Source organism: Trachypithecus francoisi, unplaced genomic scaffold (assembly GCF_009764315.1).
Source record: "Trachypithecus francoisi isolate TF-2019V2 unplaced genomic scaffold, Tfra_2.0 Lachesis_group10, whole genome shotgun sequence".
NCBI lineage: Eukaryota > Metazoa > Chordata > Mammalia > Primates > Cercopithecidae > Trachypithecus > Trachypithecus francoisi.
The window spans coordinates 25,648,010-25,662,452 of record NW_022681455.1 but is presented as its reverse complement, the minus strand read 5'-3'; positions in this window follow the sequence as shown (position 1 = coordinate 25,662,452).

Genomic DNA, 14,443 nt, shown 5'->3' with positions numbered 1-14,443 from the left:
CGAGACCTGCCTGACTAAGATGGTGAAACCCCATCTCTACTAAAAATACAAAAAAAAAAAAAATTAGCCAGGCGTGGTGGTGGGCACCTGTAATCCCAGCTACTCTGGAGGCTGAGGCAGAGAACTGCTTGAACCTGGGAGGCAGAGGTTGCAGTGAGCCGAGATTGCACCACTGCACTCCAGCCGGGGTGACAGAGGGAGACTCCATCTCAAAAAAAAAAAAAAAAAACAATGCATAAAGCCACAAGGACAAAGAAAACAGGAGATGGTAGCGAATAAGAAAATTCAACATTTTGGAACTGAGAAAGCTAACAGAGGAATGGTAGGTGACTTAGCAGACTAGTGAAAGATAAACTCTCCAGGGAGAGAATGAATAAAAAGCAAGTTAATTTCTATAGCAGAATCCAAGAAAAATCTCAGGAACTAGATACACAAGTTTTCTCTAAATGTGGAAGTACAGAATGAAGGAAGATTGGTAAAGAATGTAAAAGCTCTAGACACTCTATAGATTCCCTCCCCTACCTTACAAAACCAGTCTACTGCACCCCCTGCACAGCTGCCTCAGATGGGAAGTTAACTCTTTGGAGAGGTTAAACCAAAAAAGACCTAGTCTTGTAACAGCAGAGGGTAAAAGTGAGAAGCCATACCATATGGAAAGGGAAACATTCCTAAATATAAACCCCTCAAAAATTCCTTCTCTGTTTAGTTATCAGAAGTCTAGCAGCAAGGCTTATAATCCCAGTCAGAGAATTGGAGAATTCCTCTCCTATGTTATTAATCATCTTTAAATGAAAAACCAATGAGATACTGACATACGGGGACTGGCTAGTGAATAGGTCAAGCCCCCACCTGTCCCCTTCAATTGAGACCCACCATTTGACAAACCCTGCCCATTCATGTAAAGCTTCAGATCAGCTTTGTTATGCCTCACTGTAAATATAGACATCAAAGGTTCACTGACATTTGAGGAAAGCCTCTACCATGAAAGCCAGAGACCAAAACAAACAAACCCCAACAAGGGACATAGAAGAGCATGGAAGTGAAAGAAAACTTCAAAAATTTGTAGTGAGAGAAATTCTGCCTATGGCTGCAATGGAATAACAAGGATTGGACATTCTTTCCCACCAAAACCCAGAAAAATATGCAGAACATAAAAAGCTCTTATTTTTTCAAACATTGGACATCAGGTAAGACAAGACTTTAATCACTAAAAGAAGTTGAAACAAACAAGGTGATCACTCTGATTGCCCCTGATTTCTTCCTGGAAATAACCACATTGTAGATGCAAAGAGGGGGATCCTAAACAGAGTCTACTGAGTCAAGGAGATGTAGGGATCAGAGAGGCCAAGGGGGCTGAATGTTTCAAGGTAGAGTTCTAGGGAGGAGGGAGCTGTGCTGAAAAGAGCTCCAGAAATCTGCAGAGAGGTCTCTTTGAGTCTTTGCTGTGTACGTGGCCAGACAGGCGTAGGGTGAAACTCTGCAAGGGCAGGAAAAACCACTGGAGAGTTGTAAGGTGAACTACTTCTAGAGCTTACACAGGGCAGAGAGATATTTGAGTTCTGACCAGTCCAAGTGTTCTCTGTTCTCATTCAGGGCATCTAGTGGAGACTTTGAGAAGCTGGGAACAGAAGAGAAAATAAAATCCAAACTAAATAGAAGAAAGAAAATAATACAGGTCATAGCAGAAATCAATGAAATTGAAATTGGACCCATAATTTTTTTAAATTAGTAAAACTTAATCTAGGTCTTTGCAAAAAAAAAATTAAATTTTATGCAACACTTGGTGGACTGATCAAGACAAAAAGATAGAAGACACAAATGACCAATATTAGGAATCTGGGCGGGGGGGATGTGATTACAAATATTAAAAGGGATAATATTGGAGCTATTATGAAGAACATTATGCCAATAAATTTGACAGGTTAAATGAAACCTACACATCCCTTGAAAGATAAAAATGTCAAAAGTGACTCAAGAAGAAATAGAAAAAATCTGAAAAGCCCTATATTTACTAAAGAAATTTGAATTTCAAAATAAAAACCTCCCCATAAAGAAAAGGAAAAACAGTCACATCAATTATCTCTATAGACACACATACACAAACAACTATAAGACAAAATTCAACACCCATTCAAAATAAAAACTCTCATTAGGAATAGAGGATAATTTCCTCAAATTAATAAATTGAATCTATGAAAGACCTATAACTAATGTTATATTAAATGGTGAAAGCATTTAGTCCCCCTTGTGCTTCCCCCCTTAAATCAGAACCAAGACAAGAGTATCTACTTTTCCTATTTATACTCAATATTATGCTAGAAGTCTTAGCCACTCTAATAAGGCAAGAATAAGAAACGAAAGACATAATGGGCAGAAAGGAAGAAAAGCCTGTCTTATTTGAAGAAGGCATGACTGTATACATAGAAAATCCTAAGCAGTCCAGGCGCGGTGGCTCACGCCTGTAATCCCAGCACTTTGGGAGGCCGAGGCGAGGCAGGTGGATCATGAGGTTAGGAGATCGAGACCATCCTGGCTAACATGGTGAGACCACGTCTCTACCAAAAATACAAAAAGTTAGCCAGGTGTATTGGCGGGCGCCTGTAGTCCCAGCTACTCGGGAGACTGAGGCAGGAGAATGGTGTGAACCTGGGAGGCGGAGCTTGCAGTGAGCCGAGATCTCACCACTGCACTTCAGGCTAGGCAACAGAACAAGACTCCATCTCAAAAAAAGAAAGAAAAGAAAATCCTAAACAAACTACCAAAAAAGCTACTAGAAATAATAAATGAGTCTACCAAAGTTGCAGGACACAGGTCAATACACAATGAATTGGATTTTCACATACCAGCAATGAAAAATTGGTAACTGAAATTTTAAAAAAATCATTTATAGTGACATCAAAGTATTTAATAAGCAGGGATGCATTTAATAAAATAGACGCAAGACATGTACAGTGAAAGCTACAAAACATTGCCAAGACAATGTAATGAAGAGCTAAATAATTCTACAACATATCAATTTCCATGGATTGGAAGACTCAGTCAATATGGTTAAGTTACCAATTCTTATATTGAACTACAGACATTAATGAAATCCCAGTAAAAGTATAAGGAGGATTTTCTGTGGAAATTAACAGGATAATTCTAAAATTCATATGAAAATCCAAAGGATCCAGCCTGGGTAATGTAGTTGAACCCCCTCTCTACAAAAAAAGTTTTTAAAGAATACCCAGGCATGGTGGTGTGCACCTATAGTCCCAGCTCCTCAGGAGACTAACGTGGGTGGATTGCTTGAGCCCAGGAGATTGAGACTGCATTGAGCCAGGATCATATTGTTGCACTTCAGCCTAGGTGACAAAGTGAGACCCTGTCTCAAAAACAAATAAACGTATTTGTGAGAGGTGTCATATTATTTTAAAAAGAAAAGAAAAGAAAAACAAACAAATAGAAGAATAGAAAATCCAAAGGAGTTAAAATAGTCAAAGCAATTTTGAAGAAGAACAAAGTTATAGAACTTATACTACCTAAATTTGAGACTTACTATAAAGCTGTTACAATTAAGATACATGATATTGGGGTGGGGCACAGTGGCTAACATCTGTAATTCTGAGGTAGGAGGATCGCTTGAGTCCAGGAGTTTGAGACCAGCTAGGGCAACATAGTGAGACCTCATCTCTATAAAATAAAAAAAGAAAGATAGTGACATTGGCATTTTATTGTATGTATGTATATATGTATCGAGACAGGGTCTTACTCTATCACCCAGGCTACAATACAGGGATGCCTTCATAGCTCACTGCAGCCTCCTGGGTTTAAGTGATCCTCCTGCTTCAGGCTGCCAAGTAGCAAAAATCACAGGTGTGTGCTACCATGCCTGGCTAATGATTTTTATTTTCATTTTTTATAGAGACAAGATCTCACTGTGTTGCCCAGGCTGGTCTCAAATTCCTCAAATTCCTCAAGGGATCCTCCTACCAAAGCCTCCCAAAGTGTAGGGATTTATAGGTGTGAGCCACTGCACCCAGCAAGAGAACAGATTTATAGATCAGCAGAACAGAATAGAAAGTACAGAAATAGTACCACACATACTTGATCTATTGATTTTTTACAAGGGTACCAAGGTAATTCAATGAGAAAGAGTAGTCTCTTCAACAGATGGTGCTGAAGTAACTGATTATCCATATGGAAAACAATGATCTTTGACCTTTGCCTCATGCCATAACAAATATTAACTCTAAATGAATCAAAAGCTATACATAAAGTTTAAAGCTATAGATCTTCTAGATAATAACGTAGTAGAAAGTCTCCATAGTCTGGGGTACACAAAATTTTATTGGATTGCATTCATAAAGCACAAGTCATAAAAGAAAAAAAACTGATAAACTGAACTCCATCAAAATTAAAAACTGCTTCCCCTTGAATTACACTGTTAAGAAAAGGGAAAAGGAACACATTTTCTCAATAACATATATTTGACAAAGGATGGGTGTGGAATATACAAGGAATTCTTATGACTCAATGATAACAATGAGCAAAACATTTAAACAGGCATTTCACCAAAGAAAATATACAGATGACCAATGAGAATATGAGAAGGGGCTCAATACCATTAATCATCATAGAAATGCTAATTAAAATCATATTGAGTTTGAAAGGCTGAGGTGAGCAGATCACTTGAGCATAATCAGGAGTTCCAGACCAGCCTGGGCAACATGGCCAAACCCCATCTCTACAAAAAATTAAAAACTTAGCCAGGTGTGGTGTTGCTTACCTGTAGTTTCAGCTATTTGGGAGGCTGAGGTGGGAGGACTGCTTGTGCCTGGGTGACAGAGGTTGCAGTGAGCCAAGATTGCTCCACTGCAGTCCAGCCTGGACGACAGAGGGACACCATGTCTCAAAAAAAAAAAAAAAAAAAAAAAAAACACTGGGTATGGTGTGTGCTTGGGGTCCTAGTTACTTGGGAGACTGAGGTAGAAGGATGGGCTGAGCCCAAGAGTTTGAGGCTGCAGTGAGCTACGATTGGGCCACTGCACTCCAGTTTGGGTGACAGAGGAGAGTGTGTCCCAAAATAAACCAATCAAACAACAACAAAAAAACTAAACCATATTGAGGTACCACCACATCCACCAGAATGGCTAAAATTTAAAAGGCTGACAATATTAAGTGTTGGTGAAGATGTAGAGTAAGTGGAACTCCCATGCAATTGATGGTAGGAATGTAAAATAAAACAATTACTTTGGAAATATGTTGGCAGTTTTTTACAAAGTTAAGCAGATAATTAACATACAACTTTGCTATTTGCCTCTATATATTTACCTAAGTGAAATTTAAAAAAATGTTCCCACCAAGACGTAAGTATGAATGTTTACAGCACTTTTATTTGTAATAGCCGAAAACTAGACTGAAGTAAAATGCACACAGCAGATAAATGGATAAACACATTTAGCATATTCATACATTAAAATAAATACTTGGTGGGGCATGATGGCTCACATCTGGAATCCCAGCACTTCGGGAGACTGAGGTGAGCAGATCTCTTTAGCCCAGGAGTTCAAGACCAACCTGGGGAACATGGCAAAACCCTGTCTCTACAAAAAATAAAAAAAATAAAAATTAGGCCGCACGCAGTGGCTCACGCCTGTAATCCCAGCACTTTGGGAGGCCGAGGCGGGCGGATCACAAGATCAGGAGATCAAGACCATCCTAGCTAACACGATGAAACCCCGTCCCTACTAAAAATACAAAAATTAGCCCGGTGTGGTGGCAGGCACTTGTAGTCCCAGCAATTCGGCAGGCTGAGGCAGGAGAATGGCGTGAACCTGGGAGGCGGAGCTTTCAGTGAGCCGAGATAGCGCAACCGCACTCCAGCCTGGGCGACAGAGTGAGACTCTGTCTAAAAAAAAATAAAAACAAAAAATAAAAAAATTAGCTGGGCATGGTGATGTGTGCCTGTAGTCCTAGCTAGCTACCTGGGAAGCTAAGGGGGAAGAATCACCTGAGTCCAGAAGGTCGAGGCTACAGTGAGCCATGATCCCACCACTGTACTCCTGCCTGGGTCACAGAGTGAGATCTTGTCTCAAAAAAATAAATAAAATAAAGAGAGAGAAATACTCAGCAATAAAACGAAATGAACTGATAATATATATGGCAATATGGATGAATCTCAAAAACATTATGCTAAGAAAAAGAAATCTAGACACAAGAGAGTATGTACTTGTGGTAACAAGAGGCATACATTTGTCTAACCTCAGATTCCATGGGGATTCTATTTTTGCAATTCAGAAAAGATAAAATAACTCTCAGAATTTTATATGTATTACCAGAAATGTTTATTTCTGGAGGTTATTGGGAAGAATCTGCTTTCCACCTCATTCAGGATGACAACAGAATTTAGTTCCTTGTGATTATGGAACTGAAATCTGTGTTTCCTTGCTGCTGTCACTGAGGGCCCATTCTCAGCTCCTAGGGCCAGCTTACTTTCCTGGACACGTGGCCCCTTTTCATTTTCAAAGTGAGCAAAGCTAGAATCTCTCTTGCATCAAATTCCTCTCATGCTTGTAACCTCCTTCACCAGAAAGAGACTTGTCCTTTTTGAGGATTCACCTAGACAGGTCAGGACCGCCAAGTATAGTCTCTCTTTCTCTTATTTATTTATTTATTTATTTATTTATTTTTTGAGACAGGGTCTCACTCTGGTTGCCCAGGCTGGAGTGCAGTGGTGCAATCTTGGCTCACGGCAGCCTCAACCTCCCAGGCTCAAGTGATTCTCCCATCTCAGCTTCCTGAGTAGCTGAGATTACAGGCGCACACCACCATGCCCAGCTAACAGTTTTATATTTTTAGTAGAGACAGGGTTTCACTACATTGCTCGGGCTGGTCTCAAACTCCTAGACTCAAGAAATCCGCCTGCCTTGGCTTCCCAGAGTGCAGGATTGCAGGCGTGAGCCACCGCACCCAGCTAATCTCTCTCTCTCTCTCTCTCTCTCTCTCTCTCTCTCTCTCTCTCTTTATTTATTTATTTATTATACTTTTAAGTTCTGGGATACATGTGCAGAACGCGCAGGTTTGTTACACAGGTATACAAGTGCCATGGTTATTTGCTGCACCCATCAACCTGTCATCTAGGCTTTAAGCCCTGCATGCATTAAGTATTTGTCCTAATGCTCTCCCTCTCTTTCCCCCTCACCCTAGTCCCTCTTTCTTAAAGTCACATGTACTATATATAACACAACCTAATAATGAAAGATCCCATCATATTTACAGGTCCCTTCCATGCTCTAGGGGAGGAAATATACCACAATCTGCTACCACAAGAAAGTTGGCATAAAACAGAGAGATAAAAAATTAAGAGAAATTTCAGCAAATCATTGTATTGTGGATACTGAATGATGGGCTATACATGTTTTTGTTCAGTTTTACTGAACTTTGGTGTGTGTATGTGTGTGTGTTGTATTTTCAGCGTATTGATCAATCACAAAAAGAATATTAAACTACTTTTGCTGCAAATGTAATTATTTTTCACATTCCTTTTCTACTTTATTAATATCTATATACTCAGGATTAACCTTTGTTGCTTGCTTCTTTCCTCTGGAACCCGATATCTGGGGCAATTTTAGGAAGTAATTTCTGAAGTGGGAGCAATAAATGAGTCAGGCTAAAAAAAAGAAAATAGCAGTTTGAGAAATCTTTCCAAATTTTCTGTTTAAAAAATCTAGCCACATAAGAAGTGAAAATGACAGTAATAGCCATCAATGATGTAAGCCACTGGCGCATTTCATCAGCATTGCTTACCTTCTGTTTTCCTCTTGTTTAGTGTCATCACATGAATTGTCATAAAAATAAGATGATTATTGTTCAGTTGCTCATTAGTTCAGGCTGTGGAGATCTCCTAAAAAGGATAACTTATCTTGTGAGATCTCACTATTTGTTACTAGAGAAAAATGTGGGATGTTTTGGATTGCAAATGGAAAGTTTTCCTCTTTAACTGAACTCTTGAGATTGTAGTGAAATCATCCATGCCCTGAAGCATCATAATCGTTCCCATATGGACGAATTCATTCAAGAAACAGTTATATTTGCATATATAGATTATCTCTAGAAATACTTTGTCCCTGTTTTGGGAATCTTTGCTGTTCAAACAGCTCTCAAGGGTATATAAGAGGATTTTACTCCTCCTACCCACCTCCTCATTACAACTCAGTTCCCTAGTGTTTTCCTCCAAAGATTTTTAAGAAGTGAGGTAAGCTGGCTCTGAGGCTTCTAAATTCTGAATTCTGGCTCATTTTCACTGAGTCATTCCGGAGGTCCTAGCCTTGAAACGACTTCTCTTTTGTTCCAATAAACAATAAGCTTAAGAAAAAAGGTTAACTGTCTAATAGCCCCATGATTCCCTTGGCTATCTAGCTAGAAATCTGTTTGCAAATCTGCTACATCTTTGATGAATAGGAAATTTACAAATAATTCACAATTATGTTGAGTTAGTGCAGGTAGGGAGTTATCAGACAGCTAAGTTACTTTAAAAGTGACCTGTTGGAAAAGTAGTAATTTAAAAACCTGCTCAGTTTTTAGCTTTTTTTTCTGGTGATTACCTTAATATCGTGTTGCACCCTTTGTTATCTTTTCAGGTATTTAGATTTTCTTTTCCTTTATTGCTGATATTGTTACTGCTCTATGAAGCAATACAACTATTAGCCATCTGCTTCTCTTCCTCTTTTGGACAATTGACATTTTGTCAAATGGCAAAAAAACAGTATCAACCATACTAACATTTATGTTAGTATGTAATAAGTAATAAGTAATAACTAACATTTATGAACCCTTCCTTCATGTTGAAGACAAAGCACTTTAAGTGTTTTATCTCATGTAACTCTCAAGACATTTTAAGAGGTAGGTGCATTTATTATCTCTAGTATTTAAATAGGGAAGCTTCACCCCACACGGGTTAGATAACTGTCCCTAAGTCACACATGGACACCACAGAGTAGTTCTGATTACGGGTTGTGGTGCTTCTATACATTCCTATTCTAAAATGCCAGTAAAGAAGTGACTGCTACTGCCATCTGCTGGTAACTAGTAGAGTTGCTAGCTACTTTTGCTCATGCTGCAACTAAAAATCTGTACAAATTAGTGTTTGCAATGAGAGCTCTCTTCTGATACACGTTGGAGTCTCATGATGCCATCTATCCTGCTCATGTTTAGAACAGTCCCTGACACACAGTAGGCACTCAGTATTTATGGAATGAACAAATGGAGATCTCAGGAGAGTTTTTGTTGGTAAAGCTTCTCAAGTTGTCCTGAAAGAACATAGACGCTGTCTCCACACAAAGCAATGGTGGTGTCCTTCTTCCCTTTTTACTTGAGATGGAGTCTTGCTCTGTTGTCCAGGCTGGAGTGAAGTGGCGTGATCTTGGTTCATTGCAGCCCCTACCTCCTGGGTTCAAGTGATTCTTCTGTCTCAGCCTACCGAGTAGCTGGAATTACAGGTGTGTGCCACCACACCTGGCTAATTTTTATATTTTTAATAAAGACGGGATTTCACCATGTTGAGCAGGCTGGTCTTGAACTCCTGACCTCAGGTGATCCACCCACCTCAGCCTCCCAAAATGCTGGGATCCCAAAGTATTGGGATTATAGGCATGAGTCACTACTCACGGCCTATGATGCTGTTTTTCAAGTATTTACTTCATTCACTGTGCCGTCTCTGCATTTACAATATCCTTTGCATTTCCTTGCTATAACCTAGTTTACAAGTGGAGTCTCACTGGTGTTTAAATCTAACTTTATCGGTTACATTGTATAGGTTTTAGAAGGAATCCTAGTTTCAGAACTGAAAAAGACCTGAAAAATCCTGGCTAGTGTTTCCCAAGCCCTGTTGCAAAAGACGGTGATTTTTAAAAAGTGTTTAATAGACAAATAAGTTTCAGAAACAGTACATTAGATAAATTTCCCTTTTTTTTTTTTCACTGTAGAACTTCTCAGAGTATTTAACATGCTACTGTGCATTAGAAGTCTTTGAGAAGGGTTATACATAAAACCGTATTTGGCAGCTTGGGCTGCCATAAAATAATACCATGGGCTAGGGGCTTAAACAAGAAAAATTAATTTTCTTACAGTCTGAAGGTTGGAAGTTCAAGATCAAGGTGCTGACCAGTTAGGTTTCCGGTGAAGGCTCTCTTCCTGTCTTGCGCATACCTGCCTTCTTGTTTTGTCTTCACAGGGTCCTTCCTTGGAGGATGGTCTTGGAGAGAGTGAGAGGTGCTCTTCTTATGTCTCTTCTATTAATGACACTGATCCAATTGGATCAGTTCTGCACCCTTATGACCTAATTCAACCTTAAATACTTCCTTGAGGCCCCATCTCCAAATACAGCCACACAGGAGGTGAGGGCTTCAAAATATGAATTTGGGGGGACACAAACATTCAGTCCACTTCCCAAATAGTACTTGATCACAGATTATTTCTCGTTTAGCTCCTGTTAACATCCTAAGGGACATTAGTGTTTTGTGGAATTCACTTGGAAATTTCCAATATACCAAACTCCAGTTACTACAGATGGAGCCCAGTGAGAATAATTTTCCTAATATCATACAGCTAGTTATTGGCAGAGCTAGAACTCTCACTTTAAGTCTTGTTTTCATGATATCATGCTTGTTCTATTTTATTTCTCCATATGAAAATAAACACTAGTACTGCCTTTGCAGAACTTTACAGTTATAAAGGAGATATGAATTAACATTTATTGAGTGCTACTATGTGACTTTTCTACCCTCCCCCATGCTAAATGGGTTAAACATTCCAGACTTTATGACTGCTGCATTTCACATCATGATTTAATAAATGCTTAAATGACAGTCTGTATGGGATGAGTCAGTGAGAGGTCGCCTGAGAGGTACATCTTGCTGATTTTCTATGCGTCAGGCACACAGAAAATGTTTCTTTTTTCTTTTTCTGAGACAGAGTCTCGCTGTGTCGCCCAGGCTAGAGTGGAGTGATGCTATCTTGGTTCACTGCAATCTCCGCCTCCTGGGTTCAAGCAATTCTCCTGCCTCAGCCTCCCAAGTAGCTGGGACTACAGGCACCTGCCACCACACCTGGCTAATTTTTTTTTTTGTATTTTCAGTAGAGATGGGGTTTCACTGTGTTGGTCTAGAACTCCTGACCTCATGATCCGCCCGCCTCGGCCTCCCAAAGTGCTGGGATTACAGGCATGAGCCACGGCACCTGGCAGCCCTTTTTTCTTTTTTAAAACATTTTAATCTTTTAAAAACTTTTAAACTGACAAATAATAATTGTGCCTATTCATTGGGGTATATAGTGATGTTTTGAAACATAATGTATGGTGATCAGATCAGGGTAATTAGCATATCCATCATCTGAAACAATGATCATTTCTTGAGTTGGGAACATTCCGTATCCTCTTCCTTCTCTAGCTATTTGAAACTAAATATTACCTACAGTGGTATAGAACAACAGAAGTTATTCCTTCTATCTACCTGTAATTTTGTCCTTTAACAAATCTCTCCCTGTCCTGCCCCTGACCCGCCCTTCCATTGACCCTCCCCAGCTTCTGGTATCCTCTGTCCTACTTTTTACTTCTATGAGCTTAACATTTTTTTTTTTTTTTTTTTTTAGCTTCCACATATGTGTGAGAACATGTGGTGTTTAACTTTCTGTTCCTGGCTTATTTCACTTAACATAACGTCCTCCAGTTCCAGCCGTGCTCACACTGGCCTTTTTTTAATGCTCTAGAAAGTTATATTGTTTACTGCCACAGACTTTATAATGCTGTGTTGTTTTCTACTCTTCCTTTTTACTTCCCACCCTGTTCTCCTGCACTTCAGATGTATAGAATTGTGTTAACTATAACCTTTGAGTGTTAATCATCCTTGATCCATTCACAACACCGTTCAATAATGTAATAAACATCCAATCCAATAATCAGAATAAGTAACCTATATTTATCTATCTACATGTGCCTTTCTTGTCTCATCCCATTGGATCTCCCTCAAATAATATTTTGATCCTAAATGTTAGATTTATCGTTTGTTTGCTTTTTGTTGTTTTTACTTGCCTAACCACACACAACACCACACACACACACACAACCTCTATTGGTTATATGGTTTCCTGTTTTTGTTTGTTTGTTTGTTTTTTGTTTTTTTACAGTCCAGAGGTCTTTTATTTTATTTCTTCAACGCCTATTACGCATGAATTCATAGGGAAGAGATTCCAGCATTCCAGCAGCTCAGGCTCTTTCCCACTGGTTCTCACACAGTGTGCTTCTCTGGGTGGAGCAGGCTGGTGCTTCAGTTAAACCTAGGTACTTTTCTCTTTGGCTTCCTTCTTTTTCTGATCATTTTCCTTCACACGTTTCAGGAAGCTACCTCGGCTCTTAGAGTGTTTAACGTGCTCAATACGCATATTAATTCTCTTGGCAAGAATCTTGCCCTTAACTTGTTTGTTTAAAACAATGCCAAAAGCATGCTGGGTAAAATTGTAGACTCTTCCAATTTTGCCATGGTAACACCTGTGGGGCATTCGTTTTTGAACAGTACCCATTCGCTTGATGTCTACAATATCACCTTTCTTATAAATTTGCATATATGTGGCCAAAGGAACAACTCCATGTTTTCTCAAAGGCCTAGAGAACATATATTGGGTGCCTTTCCTCTTTGCCTTTGTATTCGTCATTTTGACAAATTACCGGAAGATGACGGTTCTGGCCAAAAGGCTGGTTTTGTTTTTGGATCACATTTTCTTGCTTCTCTGCATGAGAATCTTAGATCAGATGATGGACATTGTGAAGGTTATATCATTTACTGTCTAGACTTTGTAATCTTCCTTTAAACATAACAATGTTATTTTGAGTTTTTTTTCCAGCAGGCTTACTGATTCTTTCAAAGGATTTGTTTGTTTGTTTTATAAAAAACTGGATCTGCTATATTACCAAGGCTGGGCTCAACTCTTGGGCTCAAGTAGTCCTCCTGCTTCAGTCTCCTGAGTAGCTGGAACTACAGACATGCATCACCATGGCCGGCTTAAAAGTTGTTGTTAATCTTTGTTAGGGTTGGTCTGGAGTACCTATACTACTAGCTATTTTAGTTTTGCTCCAAAGGTGCAGCTTTTCTGGGGCCTTTAGTGAATACATGAAGTGTTTAGCAAGGTGTTTCTACTCTACTTGGTCAGAAATGTAACAGCTCTCAGTCCTCCAAGAGTTGTTTAGCTTCAGTTACCTGGTAACTGTTCTTAGTGGGATTCATCCATGCTATCACATATGGTTTGTATTTATTCACTTTTACTAGTTACTGTGCTAAATTCTTTCTATGATTTTTCATGTGGTGGTATTATCACTTATTTTATAGATGGAAAATATGAGGTGCAGAGAAGTGATGGAAAAAAGAGAGGATCAGGATTTCAGTTTTTTTCTGCATTTCTCATCATCCCATGAAGTCTCTGGATAACATAAGCCAAGTTTTCATATCCCTTGACGTGTATGATACTTACATGGTGCCAAGAACAAGATGCATACTCAATAAATATTCATCACTATAGGCAAAAGTGGGCACAGATGGAAAATAAAATTATTTGAAGGTAACGAACACTTGATTAAGAATTACTCAGCAAAATAACATTGAATCAGAATAAATGGGTTCTGGGCTTCACCCCATTGTGAATGAATAATATATTACTTTTAGGCAGTGTTTTCCTATACTTGTTTACGTTTGCTCCTCACAAAAACCTGCTGAGCTAACCTAGGGTAAGGTCTTGGTAGGAAGACATCCCAGAGTCACAAGGCAACAAACACATGATAAAGGCAAGTTTTAAAATCAGATCTTCTGAATGTAAAAAGATATGTATGTATTTTAGAAGGGTCTCACTCTCACCTAGGCTGGAGTGCAGTGGCGCTATCATAGTTCCCTGCAGCCTCAAACTCCTGGGCTCACATGATCCTCTCACTATCTTAATCGCTTTGAGTCTCAGTTTTCCCATCTATAAAATGGGGATATCACCTAGTTCACTAGGTTGCTCTGTTGTTTAAGTGAAATAAATAAATATAAAGCATATTGAAATACTTAAAGAATTCAATAAATGTTTATTATTAGGAAACAAACATATGGTAATTTTTGAGCCAGAGTCTTGTTCTGTTGCCCAGGCTGGAGTGCAGTGGCACAATCTCAGCGCATCACAACCTCTGCCTTCTGGGTTCAAGGACGTCTCCTGGGTTCAAGTGATTCTCATGGCTCAGCCTCCCGAGTAGCTGGAACTACAGTTGCACACCACCACGCTCAGCTAATTTTTGTATTTTTTCCAGAGATGGGGTTTCATCATGTTGGCCAGGCTGGTCTCGAACTCATGACATCAGGTGATCCACCCACCTTGGCCTCCCAAAGTTCTGGGATTACAGGCATGAGCCACCACGCCTGGCAAAAAAAAAAAAAAAAAAAAA